This window comes from Cupressus sempervirens, chromosome 1 (assembly GCF_028749045.1).
Source record: "Cupressus sempervirens isolate cs-2001-9-10 chromosome 1, ASM2874904v1, whole genome shotgun sequence".
NCBI lineage: Eukaryota > Viridiplantae > Streptophyta > Pinopsida > Cupressales > Cupressaceae > Cupressus > Cupressus sempervirens.
This window is the reverse complement of record NC_143118.1, coordinates 670,024,228-670,036,591: the sequence shown is the minus strand read 5'-3', so window position 1 is coordinate 670,036,591 and position 12,364 is coordinate 670,024,228.

Here is a 12,364-nt window from a genome sequence, read left to right as displayed (position 1 = left end):
GCCATGAAGATACCTTCCATCTTCAATCGATCAGCTCTTCAGGATTATTCTTCTCTACCTGGTCGTGTTCTATATAGTGGAGGTTCTTCATATCAATAGGTTGGCAATGTTTGTAGCTTCATGCTTCAATGGTGTTCTTCATGATCATCCTTTTGTTCCTATATTCTAGAACATTCTTTCCATATCTTTTTGGAGTAGGGTTTTTCCCATGTGGTTTTCAATATTTCTCCTCTTTTCAGAGATTTGGTTGTGCTTGGGTACCTCAATAGGCTTTGTTATTGAGCCCCCATTCTTCTTTCATTAGTAGTTTCTAGGTTTTTGGCTACTCCTTGAGTTTATCTTAAGGGAGGGTGTTAGAGTAATAAAGTGTTTTCTTATCAATTAAATCATATTGGTTTAATTATTAAGTTATTTATTATCTCTAATTTAACTTAAGCTAAACTTTGGCCATATAATAATTAATTCTTTTATTAATTATTATCGTGCAACTTAGGTTAGTTACTTGTTAGGATTTTTATATCCTTTTATAAGGATCGATATCTTTGTAATTTATTAATTCATTTTTTATTAATAGAAATTTATCTTTTTTCTCATCAATAATGTCTCATTTTTGGATCCATGAATTCCAACCTCCATAGCTTTTGCTTCTCTCTTTTGGTGATAGGTGTTTGCATGCAGGTGATTCTTGAGAGTTGTGGCATTGTGGGGTTGATCTTTCATCAACTTCAACACCCTAAACCTATGCTACATTTTCTAGAGACATGGGATAAGTTACTACCAACTTTAGTACTTCATAACATTTTGGATCATATAGTGATGCCCAAATTAACAACAGTATAGATACTTGGGATCCTCATAGGGAGATTGTGCCAATACATGCATGGTTACATCCTTTGCTTTCATTATTGGGCTAGCATATGGACCCTTTGTATCCAACCATTCTGGAATATGTATGTAGCAAGGGCAAAGCAAGGGAAAGGGCATGAATATCACAAGGGCATGGCACAACAACTTAATTGCAAGGCTAGTGTGTGACCATAGATTGACTAGAGATTATTACAATACAATCAAGCTCATTCAATGCCATGGACAACAAAAAAACATTTAATTAAGTTTAAAATCTCATATATGGAGGAAGATATTCAAAGTTAGTGTGAAACAATAGAACGACTAAATAATGAGGAGAATGCATTATAAGAAAAATACCATGACAACAAAATGTAGAGAAAGGGAAACAAAATGCAAAGCAAGGGCACAACTAGGCAATTGTAGATCTCCACACTCCACACTCTTTCAGAACTTCTCTATACCCTTGTTCGGAGCTCTCCACAATCTTTCACGCGTAGCTCTCCACAATTGATCAAAACAAATGGGGAATAATTTATGTCATATTTTCTTTTCTTTTTTGCTTATACTCACGTAGGAATCACAATTACGACACCAACATCAATATTGCGATGGACTAGGGGATAATTGAAAAAAAAATGAAAATCACCACAAATTACACCGCCATCGCAATTTGACCCCAAATGTTGTAGTGTGGGAAGGTGAGTTCGCCTCATGCTAAACCTGGGGTTAGAGAACTTAACCCCAAGGTAGGTGTATGACAAGACAATCTCTATCTCTTGATCTTGATGGGTAAAGTGAAGATGATAGGTCTTCAAGAAATTGAAGACCATCACCCAAGTCTTTCCTGCATTCACAACAAGCTAGCGACGAACACAGAAAGAGGCTAATACATCAATAAGTCTCTAGAGCACCTCAAGAGAGGAGGCAAAGAGAACCACATCATCAAAAAAAAGGAGAATGGAGATAAGAACCTGGTATAAGTGGAAATTGTCTCTAAGGAGCGAGGTCTCCTTAAGGAAGGTCTCAAGCTCATTAATGTATATCCTAAATAAAGTGGGGGAGAGAGGGCAGCCCTACTTCACCCAATGGTATTGTGAATCAAATTGGAGAAACCCTTAGAGTCTGAAATATTGCCACCAGTGTCTCAAATATTCTCATGATCATTGTCAAAAGAATGTATGAAATACCAATGTCTCTGAGGCTTTGGAAAAGAGCTCCACGGGAACATAGTTGAAAGCGTTATGGAAGTCTATGAAATAGCAACAGACTTTCGCAACACGATGTCGAGCCTCCTTAATGACAACCCGCAACATCAAGATATGGTCCATAGTTTGATAATCGGTATGAAACTCAATCTATCCTCTAGCATGGTGTCACCCCTTGTCAAGATATCTAGACAAGATTGTATTCAAGACTATGGCATAGAGCTTGGCAAAGGTATGCCCAATCATGATGGTCCTATAGTTATCAGGGTTCAAAACCATCCCAGACTTGTAGATGGGATAAATAACGTGTCTCAACCAGAATTCACGAAACCCAGTACAAACCACTATGTTGAAGAGTGTCAGAAGATAATAACAAAGGATTAGAGTATCGAGCTTAAAGAGCTCTACCTAAAAACCTTCCTCATCAATAGTTCTGTTGCATCTCATGAGTCTAATGGCCTCACCAACTATGTAGGAGGTGAAAAAATGGTAGTGTGGGGGGACGAGAGGGTAAGTGGATAGATGGCCAAGGATATCATAAAGGGTGGAGGTAAGGGAAATCAATGAGTGTCATTCGAGGGCAGAAGGTAGGGGAGGGTGGTGGGGGAACATGGTACACTAGAAGGTTTTTGGGTCACGGGCGAGAGTGTCACAAAGAGATTTGCATTGTGAGGCCACAAAAATACACTTCTTGAAGAGAAGAAGGTGGTAAGAACACAATTGAGTGTAAGAGGGGGAGTGTGTCACGAAGGAAGCACACAGGGAGTAGTGGAAAAATTTCATTCCTCGTCGAACCACTGATTCAAGGGGCAAGATTTATATTTGGAGTGGCTACGATGGGCGAAAGTGTGATGGGGGATGGAGAGGAAGGTAGACTTCCATAAAGAAGAGGCAATAAGGTTGGAAAGAGGAGCATGGGAGATAACTGACAATTGGTCAAAGGGGAGAAGTCATCTAAGGTGAAAGATGAAGAGGTAACAGTCACAATTCGAGAAGCGAAAAGTGGTACGAGGGCCTAAAGATAAGGATTAGGGTCAAGTGGGGAGTGGGGTAGGGGGGCAAAGTGGACCAAGAGACTGAGGATAGAGTGGTCGGCCAAAGGGAGGCAGGTGACAATAAATTTGTTGATTAAGGGGACTAGGGAAACTAGTGTGAGAGCGTAGTCAACCGCACTTGCACCCCCACAATGAGGCTAGAGTTTAGGAAGTAGGAGAGGCCATTTAGGATCAGCAAATCGGTTGACTCACAAAGTTGGAGGATATGGTGACCATAGCATGAGAGAGCCCAAGTGGGTCTTGAGAGTGTCTCTAAAGACCAATGGTGGCTGGATCAATTTCTCGAGTACAAGTCAAGTATGAGGAATAGACATGGAGAAGGGTCTGAAGGTCTCTAGCACATGCTTTGAAGTCTCCCAAGATGATGATGTCACCGAGGCCTAAAAACTTGGTGATATACTCATGCTGATCAGAGAAGGGGTCTCCATCGATCGGGTTGTATATGGCATAAGGAGAGGTGGCCAATACTATGGTTGTTGTGGATCCACATAAACCTAGTTGTAGTGTCAAAATGGACCACTATCTTGATGCTAGTAAGGTCATCTCTAGTTAGACATGTAACACCCCCAAAGCCCCGAACATCTAAACCTCCTCTCTATAAGTAGATAGCCACTAATAGCCCAAGAACCTGAGGAGAGAGCGGGACCATACTCTCATGAGTCTCCATAACCACCAAAATATCTGTTGAGCCAACTGCATCTAAGAGTAGGCTAGGGAATGACCAAAGAGTACCATTACCATTCTAGCAATTGACATGGAGAGAAGCGAGGGAAGGTTCTCTCCCATGTGACTGCTCATGTGACCATCTAGAGGAGCTTTTCTCTATTCCCATTCGCTGGGGAGTGGGGGGAGAATCCCAAATGATAGCCCTAAGGTTCTCGATCACCGCCCACTTCCCATCTTGTCTAGCCTTTGCAACTAACCCCCTAAAATGTCTCAACTCTGCTATCTGTGCTCTAGTAAGATCGTCATCCAAAAATATCTTTGAAGGGAAAGGAAAAACTTCCTTTTTGATCGAAGAGCCCATAATCTATCTAAGAGAGAGGAATTGTAGACAAAGAGACACATCTGATCCCACCCAATAGTTTTTCCAAGGTATTTATTTTTTGTCATTTCTTTGCACATAGCAATATTGATACCTCTATAATGAACTCCTTGAGCAAGGTGGTTGCAGTCATTTTGGCATGTCATCAAACAACTTATATGAATTATTTTTCTGTCTCTATTTTTATTGCATGACTTCCACACCAATTGCAATAGAAAAGTGAGATCTCTCTAATAGGTTTCCAAGCACGCTAAGATATCTAGGATCAAAATACATCTTAAATTTGAATGTATAGAATTCAGCATTATGTCATCATTCTAGTTGTTTGCAGCTCTAAGTTAATCTACAATGTATTTTGAGGCATGTCTCTTTGTTTTAATTGATAAGACAATTATGTACCTTTGTATGTATCGAGCTCTACTATTGCACACTTGTTTTCATAAAGTGGCTACAATGACAACCTAGCATTTAGAATTGCTCATCTACATAGGCGTACACTTATGCATTGAACTATCATTATAGAAAAGTTGTGCGATAAGACAAGCCTAGTTCTATGGTACACTTTGTCAGTAATGATATTTCACTCATTCTTTGTTTCAATGCATTCCCCCAAATTTAGGCCACTTGGATCTACTTCTATACTATTGACTAGAAAATCTCTTCATGTTGTACTTAACACAATTAGAGTATCTAAAAGTTAATAGTACCCTAATACCTCATTAATTTAATCAAATGATTCATCTAAAAGAAGAGATTAATTTTGGTGTCTATTTCAGCCATAGAGATGGAAGAAAGGAATCTCATTCTACTCACATTTTCTAGAATCAAGTGTCAGGTATAGATCAATATTTTGTAGTTGCGTCATGTATAGTTGGCTCTGCATGTGTTGCATTCACGTTCAATACTTGTACTAGAATAGATTTATTAAGTTCATAACATCTTCATTAGGCTTGCAGAATGATGTTGATGGAACAACCTTTAAATACACCCCTTCTTCAATAAGGCACTTTCTTGTAATGAGCATATAGTTTTCTAAATTTGGGTTGGACTAGTTATTCCCATTACATCGAGTATAACTTTAACTCTAATCTAGTATGTTGTCTTTGTATGTAAATAATGCATATGTTATCCTTGAGTTGATTTCAAGTAGTTTATAATATTTTTATAATAGATATTTTTATATAAGAGTCACAACCAGTATATTAAGAGTTAGGATGTTAAGTAAATGGTGTTTATTTATGATAATTTCAAATCAAATTATTATATATATATATTTATTTACTGTATTTAATAATCTTCCAAGTTATAAGTCAATTATTTTTATTTGAAATTAAGGGTCTTAAATATTATTCCTCACTCTTAAGATTGAGTTACTAAAGAGGGTTCATAGGAAATAACCTAAGCTCTTTATTTGTCAGTCATGGTAAGTGTTAATCTACACATTTACATACAAGATAAAAAATGCAAGTATTTCCCTAGTTATATCTTGGACAATATTAATATGAAGGCTAAAAAGAGTGCTAGAAGTAGCTTATTGTTTCAATCTAATTAATTAGATTTCACTAAGTATTATTAATTAATGATGTAACCTTAGTAGGAAGTTTGATATTTAATTATTATAAGGGGGTTGTACTTAAGGGAAAATTATTTCTTATTAAGTGTCTGAAATTGAAAGCAGCCAAAAACAGGTGTCTAAATAAGCAGCTAAAAGTCCAGAATCAACCAATCCCCCTTTTCAATTTCAAAAACCCCCACTCAAGTGTTCCAACTATGATAAAGCAAACTAAAGACAGTATACATCATCAAAATGCAAACATTAAGTAAACGTGAGTCCATAAAAGCACTATTAATAGAACCCTCATGGGTCAGGTGTTGTAACAGTATGTATAACAAAAACCTAATCTAAAAGGGGAATTGATTCCCCTTGTTCTTCTCCCTCCCCTCAAGTTTATCTAGTAGCAGTTGGAGTCATCCGCCAAGAACCTGTATAAGTGTCCATTCCCGCTGTAGAAGTCAAGCCCTCTTTCTCTGCATGCAGAAGGTGAAGGGTGGATGGAGGTCATTGAATGCATCACCCTCACAACAAACCTAGTGACCTCATCAAAACTCTGCTCCAAGATCTCTAGCCTTTTAAGGTTTCTATTAGTGACCCCAAAATCTTCATTTCGAAACATTTAACCTTAGTAATTGTAAGTAGAATTTTGGCTATAGTATTTATTTGAATTGATACTATTATTGCAACTAATAAACCTAGATTTATCATATCAACCTAGTTCATGTAATTAGATGTCAATTATTGGATAAATGATTATTAAATGTTTAATGCATTTAGGATATTAAGTTTACCTAATAATAAGGTTATTGTTTTAACTTGAAACTTAGTAGAATTATACCTTATGGATCAAATCATACCCTAGAGGGAGGTTGACTAACTCAAATACAATGGTGGAACAATGACATAATTGATGATTAACCATAATGTCCCTCCAAAATAAACTCTAAGATATATGTTCCATTTTGTAAACTAGTAGAAAACACAGTTTAGATGTAGTTAATTTAATAAACATTTGTATTTTTTTTTTAAATGTTGGTGTGTTTTTTTGCCCTAATTTTTGGGCATGATGTACCTTGTTGCCTGTATTATGGTTGCAATTCTAGACGCTCAGTTCAATGCCATGGGAAGACTATTGCCTCAGAGACCTTAGAGCATCGCACACAATTATAGTGATTTGAAGCCACGAGAGCACTTGCTTACCCATGTAGAGGTCAGACAAATTATTAGACTAAAACTAAATTACTAGATAAATTCATATAAGAGTAAAATTGTGTTGATGTTAACTAATTTGTTAGTCATAAAGAATTTAACTAAGGAACCTTTCCCAACATTGTACTTCCAACTTTACCAAAATGGTAGCTTTGAAACAGTATATAAAAATCTATTAAAAATAAATGAAAGCGGATTTGAGTCAGAGCATGTTGTTGTGATCCATGTGATAGGCACATGATAGAATGTGAAAGAATACATAAAGCATAAAGATTGTTTAACAAAATGAGACGATGAAAACTATGATCATCGACTACAATCATAGCTGGGTGTGCACAATATAGAGTTACGAGCAGATCCTAGTGGAAATCCTTGAACCAAACTCAACAAAATTTGCTTCCATCGAAGAAGTTAAAAAGAGTGCCCAAAAAAAACTTGCTTTAAATCTGACAAGGATGAAGAATGGCTGAAAACCTCACATCTCTCTTCAATTTATGAGTGAAAACAAAAAAATCTTCAGTTGTGGAAATCAAACATAAACATTTCAGAATGATCCTGATCGTTTCGGGCGAGTAGCTCTCTGGCAGAATTTTTGGCAGTGCCCTTGTAAGCAGGTTGTCGTCTGTAATCTGGAAACTTGAATTTTTGCTTATTCCTTTTTGTCTATCCACTCTGTTCGGAATATCAAAAATTTAGGCTTCTCCAAGATTCAAGAGAATCCTGCTGTTTTGATTGTAAAAAAAATTAGGCTTCATCAATTTTGATTGTAAAAAAATACTTTTCTCATTCTTATTTTTCATCACAGTCAATAAAGTTTTAGATAAGTAGCTTTCTTTTATTTTAATATATATATAAAATACTCAAACTTTATTAAAAATGGATCTGAGCTCCAAAAAAATCTTAAACTCCTTTTGGTCAATCTAGAAATTTTATTGGTTTTTATTAGAGTGAAAGGAATAAGTTGCCTGTCTTTGACGGAAACTAACAATATATACCATGTATGTACATTCAAAATTTAGATACTGGATGAGAACAAAGAAAAAATAGATACCGGTAAACAAATGAGTATCTAATTAAGAAATAGAATTAATTACAATTGAAGAAAAAAAGGTGAAATTGAAAGCCTTCAATATGTACAAGAAAAGCCAGTTATAGATGTAATATCCTTTAAATTAGGTTCTATAGTCTATTTCTGCACTGTGAAATAAAACTTCATTGCATGCTTTATAAAAGGAAGATTTCAATAATATGAAATTAAAAACAAATAGGTGCTAATGTAAAAATTATAATCTTAGAATATAAGAAAATATAAAATTTATCAATGAAAGAAAACTTAATAATAATATGAATTAAGAACAAAAAGTTCTACTTGAAGTTAAACTAGACATAGGATTCATCTTGAACATGAATTACAAAGAGGATAGTTGAATTAATGATAAATAGACTTGTTATGCGAAACAGTGAGAATGAGATATACATCTAAATTTGTAATGGTAAATTTCTTTTCTTAAAAATATATTTATGAATAATTGTAAAAATTAATATAAAGATTTATTTTATTTAATATTTTGACTGTGTGTGCGTGTGTGCATGTGCGTGTGTATGGAAGAAAAAAGAGTGAAAGGGTAGGTTGGGTTTAGATTGAGACACTCAACCATTGACTAGTGTATCACTCTTAAGCACCTTATTAAAATAGTTTGGAACCTCCAAGGATAAGATAAGATGATAAATTTATTTCATATATTCCAAAAAATTCTTAGACATTTTGTCTAGATACAAGCATGATAAAGGCTAGAGGAACTCAAGATTCCATAATAGCTTAGAGAAACAGTGCATAAAGTATAAAATCAAAACTAAATAAGGTATGTTGGAATGCTTTAGTAGTGATATCAGCGTAAAACAAGGATGTCCACACTATTGGAGATGGTGTCAAACTTTTTGGTTATGTGGTGAAGCTACTGCATTATGTGGGTGATCTCATCCTAACTGCATAAAGTTCCTAAGATCAAAAAGACAACTTGAAATCTCTAGAGAGATTTTTGTGAGAAGGTTGGGATACAAGTGAACACAAGCAAAAGTAAGCTCGTGATTTTCTTTTTAAAGAGGAAGAAACAAAAAATTAATATCATCTTTGAAGAAAGTTTGTTAGAGATTGTGGGGGAATACAAATAATTGTGAATTGATTTCCTCATAAGCTCAACTGGAAAACATGTAGAACTAAACAGATACAAGGGAGTTGGAGAACTTATTTCTTATTGCAAAGTTATGGGATTGGAGAACCAAGAAAACTCTTCTTGTCCTCCTAGTCATATTAGTTGTGTTTTATGGTTGTAAGGATTGGGCGAGAAGCCTTTTGAAACACAAATGGAACATAATAGAAAGAATACAAAAATAACATAATATTAGTAACAATCAATTCAATGGTGATGATTTCTATGGAGAAGCATTGGCTGCCGACTGGGCTAGGGTTTTTCCCCTAGCTTGTTCTTGGTGTTTGATATTTACTATTTTTCTGTTCTGTTTGGATTGCTAGCTACTGGACATAATTTGCGTCGGTGTTTTTGGAAATCTTCTACAATCAATTTTGGATTGGGGTTTTATTGTTTGCATGGCAAGGCCTGGGATTTCTTCTGCGATCTGAATCGTTTTATTCAGGGGAGAGCTCCAAGCTGAAAAAAGTTAATGGTTGTTTTCCACGTAGCCATGATCGCCCTATTCTGGTTATTCCTCCAACGGCTATAATGGAGGACATTGATTATTGGACCAAGCATGCTTTGATATGCAAATTTCTTGGAATTTGGATTTCCCTATCCGCTCTTGAGGCATGGATCCGCCGCTCATGGCAGGTGGAAGGCGATATGGAGATTATGTTGGTGGGGAATAGTTATTTTTTGGTTGTATTCTCTTGCATGTCTGATCGGGATCATGTTTTTGAAGGAAGCCCTTATTTCTACAACCATGTGGGGTTATTTGTCAAACCTTGGCATTCAGGTTTTAATTCTGCTGAGGATCTCCCTTCAACAGTGCCAGTTTGGGTTCGCTTGCCTCGTCTTCCCTTGGAATTTTGGCGTGAAGACATCCTTCGACAAATTGTTGCTTTGTTGGGAAAGCTAGCTACAATCGCACATTAATCCCTCGATAAAAAGGTTATTTCTTATGCTAGAATTTGTGTTGAAATTAATTTGAATAACCCATTACCAGATTCTTTGGAAATTTGTATGGGGGATTTTTCTTGGGTGCAGCAGTTAGATTATGAATCTCTCCCTTTTCATTGCCGGATTTGTCATGAGTATGGTCATTTATAGTGTCAGTGCCCCCGTAACTCAAGTTTCAAAGGAGTGGATGGTTCTACAGTTGGCAATACTGGTGGTTTGGCAGATACTACAGGGAAAGGACAATCTCAAATGGCTAATACTACCAAGGGGATGAATCCGCAAGATGCTACAGGTAAGGGTAAGGCTCAAATGCAGGATAAGGATGGATTTACCCCTGTTCGCCCTCTCTGATTCAGGTTTTAACCGCTTTGAGGTGCTGGATAGTATGGTTCTAGAGGAGGGTATTCCTCCTCCTATCTCTTCTGATCCAGTTTGCCCAGATGAGAGATCTATTCCTAATGATGCTTGTGGGGCATCCCAAGTTGTAGTATATCAGAACTGTGAGGTCCCTGTAGCTCCTGTGACAGAGGCTCTGGTGACTCCTGTAGTGTTGGAGGATAATGATGTTGTTGAAGCTGACTTGGTTAAGGATGTGCTACCATCAGGTAAGGGCAAGGGTTCTCCTCTCCCCTTGGGGTTGATGCCTCAACCCTTTAAGCGGGCTTCTTCTACTCCCCCTCTAAGGAGTGGGCACAAAACAAACCAAGAGAAGATTAAACTCACAGGAGATATATTGATTGAGTCTGGTTCAGTGAAACTTTTGGATTCTCATTTTCCCAATTCTACCCAATGATGATTATTCTCTCATGGAATGTAAGAGGGTTGAATAGCATCCCTAGACAAAAGGCTATTCATAACTTGGTGGTTGATCATAGCCCTGATGGTTTTTGTATCCAAGAGACTAAGCTCTCTGTGGAGTCTATGGTCCAACATGCTTCTAGCATTTGGTCTCGTGGCCAATGCCAGTGTGTTGGGGCAACAGGCAATGCGAGTGGTTTAGCTATATTTTGGGATCCTCAAAAAATTTCTCCTCTTGGCTGGATGTCTTCTCGCTCAGCTCTCTCTATGGTAGCTTCTGCTGTAGACTCAAGAGAGGTAATCATGGTTACTAATGTGTATGCACCTGTTGATCTTGTGGGAAAGGAGAAACTTTGGGAACATATTCAATATGTTAGAAATTATCATCCTTATCATCCTTGGGTGTTAGCAGGGGACTTCAATTCAGTTTTAAGTCTGGACGAGAAGCATGGTGGTTTGGCTAGATTGGGGCCTTCTTCTGCTCTTCTTCGGAAACATATATCTCTTTTGCATCTCTCTGATGTTAAGCCTTCTAATGGTCTCTATACCTGGAATAATCGCAGGACTGGTGTTGCTGCTACCTCAGAACATCTGGATAGATTTCTTGTTTCTTGCTTCTGGGTTAGTGGCACCCTTACTATCTCTTCAGAAATCCTTGATTGGAGGGGTTCAGATCATTGGCCAATCAAATTTTCTGCTATAGGGGCTTATGTTCCGAAGCATCCTCCTTTTAAGTTCTAGTTGATGTGGCTTCGGGACTCCTCTCTTCATGATTTTGTTTTCTGTTGGTGGAAAGATGGTGCTCCTGCATATGGTACTGCAATGTTCTCATTTTCTAAAAGGCTTCAATATGTTAAAAGGCAGCTCAAGATATGGAACAGGGAATGCTTTGGGAACCTTCACTTTATGAAGAGGCTTGCTCAAGAAGATCTTGACGTCATCACAAGGGAGATTAGAGATCGAGGTTTCTCAGAGGATCTTGGCAAGGTTGAATCCCTTGCTTCTAGAGCTCTAGAAGAATGGGAACTTCGAGAGGAAATTTTTTGGAAGTAAAAGGCTAGAGTTGATTGGCTCTAGGAAGGTGATCGTAACACTGCCTTTTTCCATAAAATAGTGCAATCTCGTCGGAATTAGAGCACTATCTCTTCTTTGGTTAACTCTCAAGATATCCAACTGAATTCCTTGCCAACTTTGTTCCAGGAGGCTATTTGGTACTTCTCTACCCTCTTCTCTGAGGACTCTCCTCCTGCTGATAATGAAGAAAATCTTATTTTGTCCTGTATTCCTTCTCTTATCACTCAGGAAATGAATGATTATTTCATGCATCCTATTTCTTTGGAAGAGATGGAGGAGGTGGTCTTTGGGATGCCTAAGGGGAAGGCTCCTAGTCCTGATGGCTTTCCAGTTGAATTCTTTTAGGAATTTTGGGACATCATTAATCATGATTTGTTGGCGGTGGTTAAAGAATCCTATGCTAGCAAGCAGATGCTTCG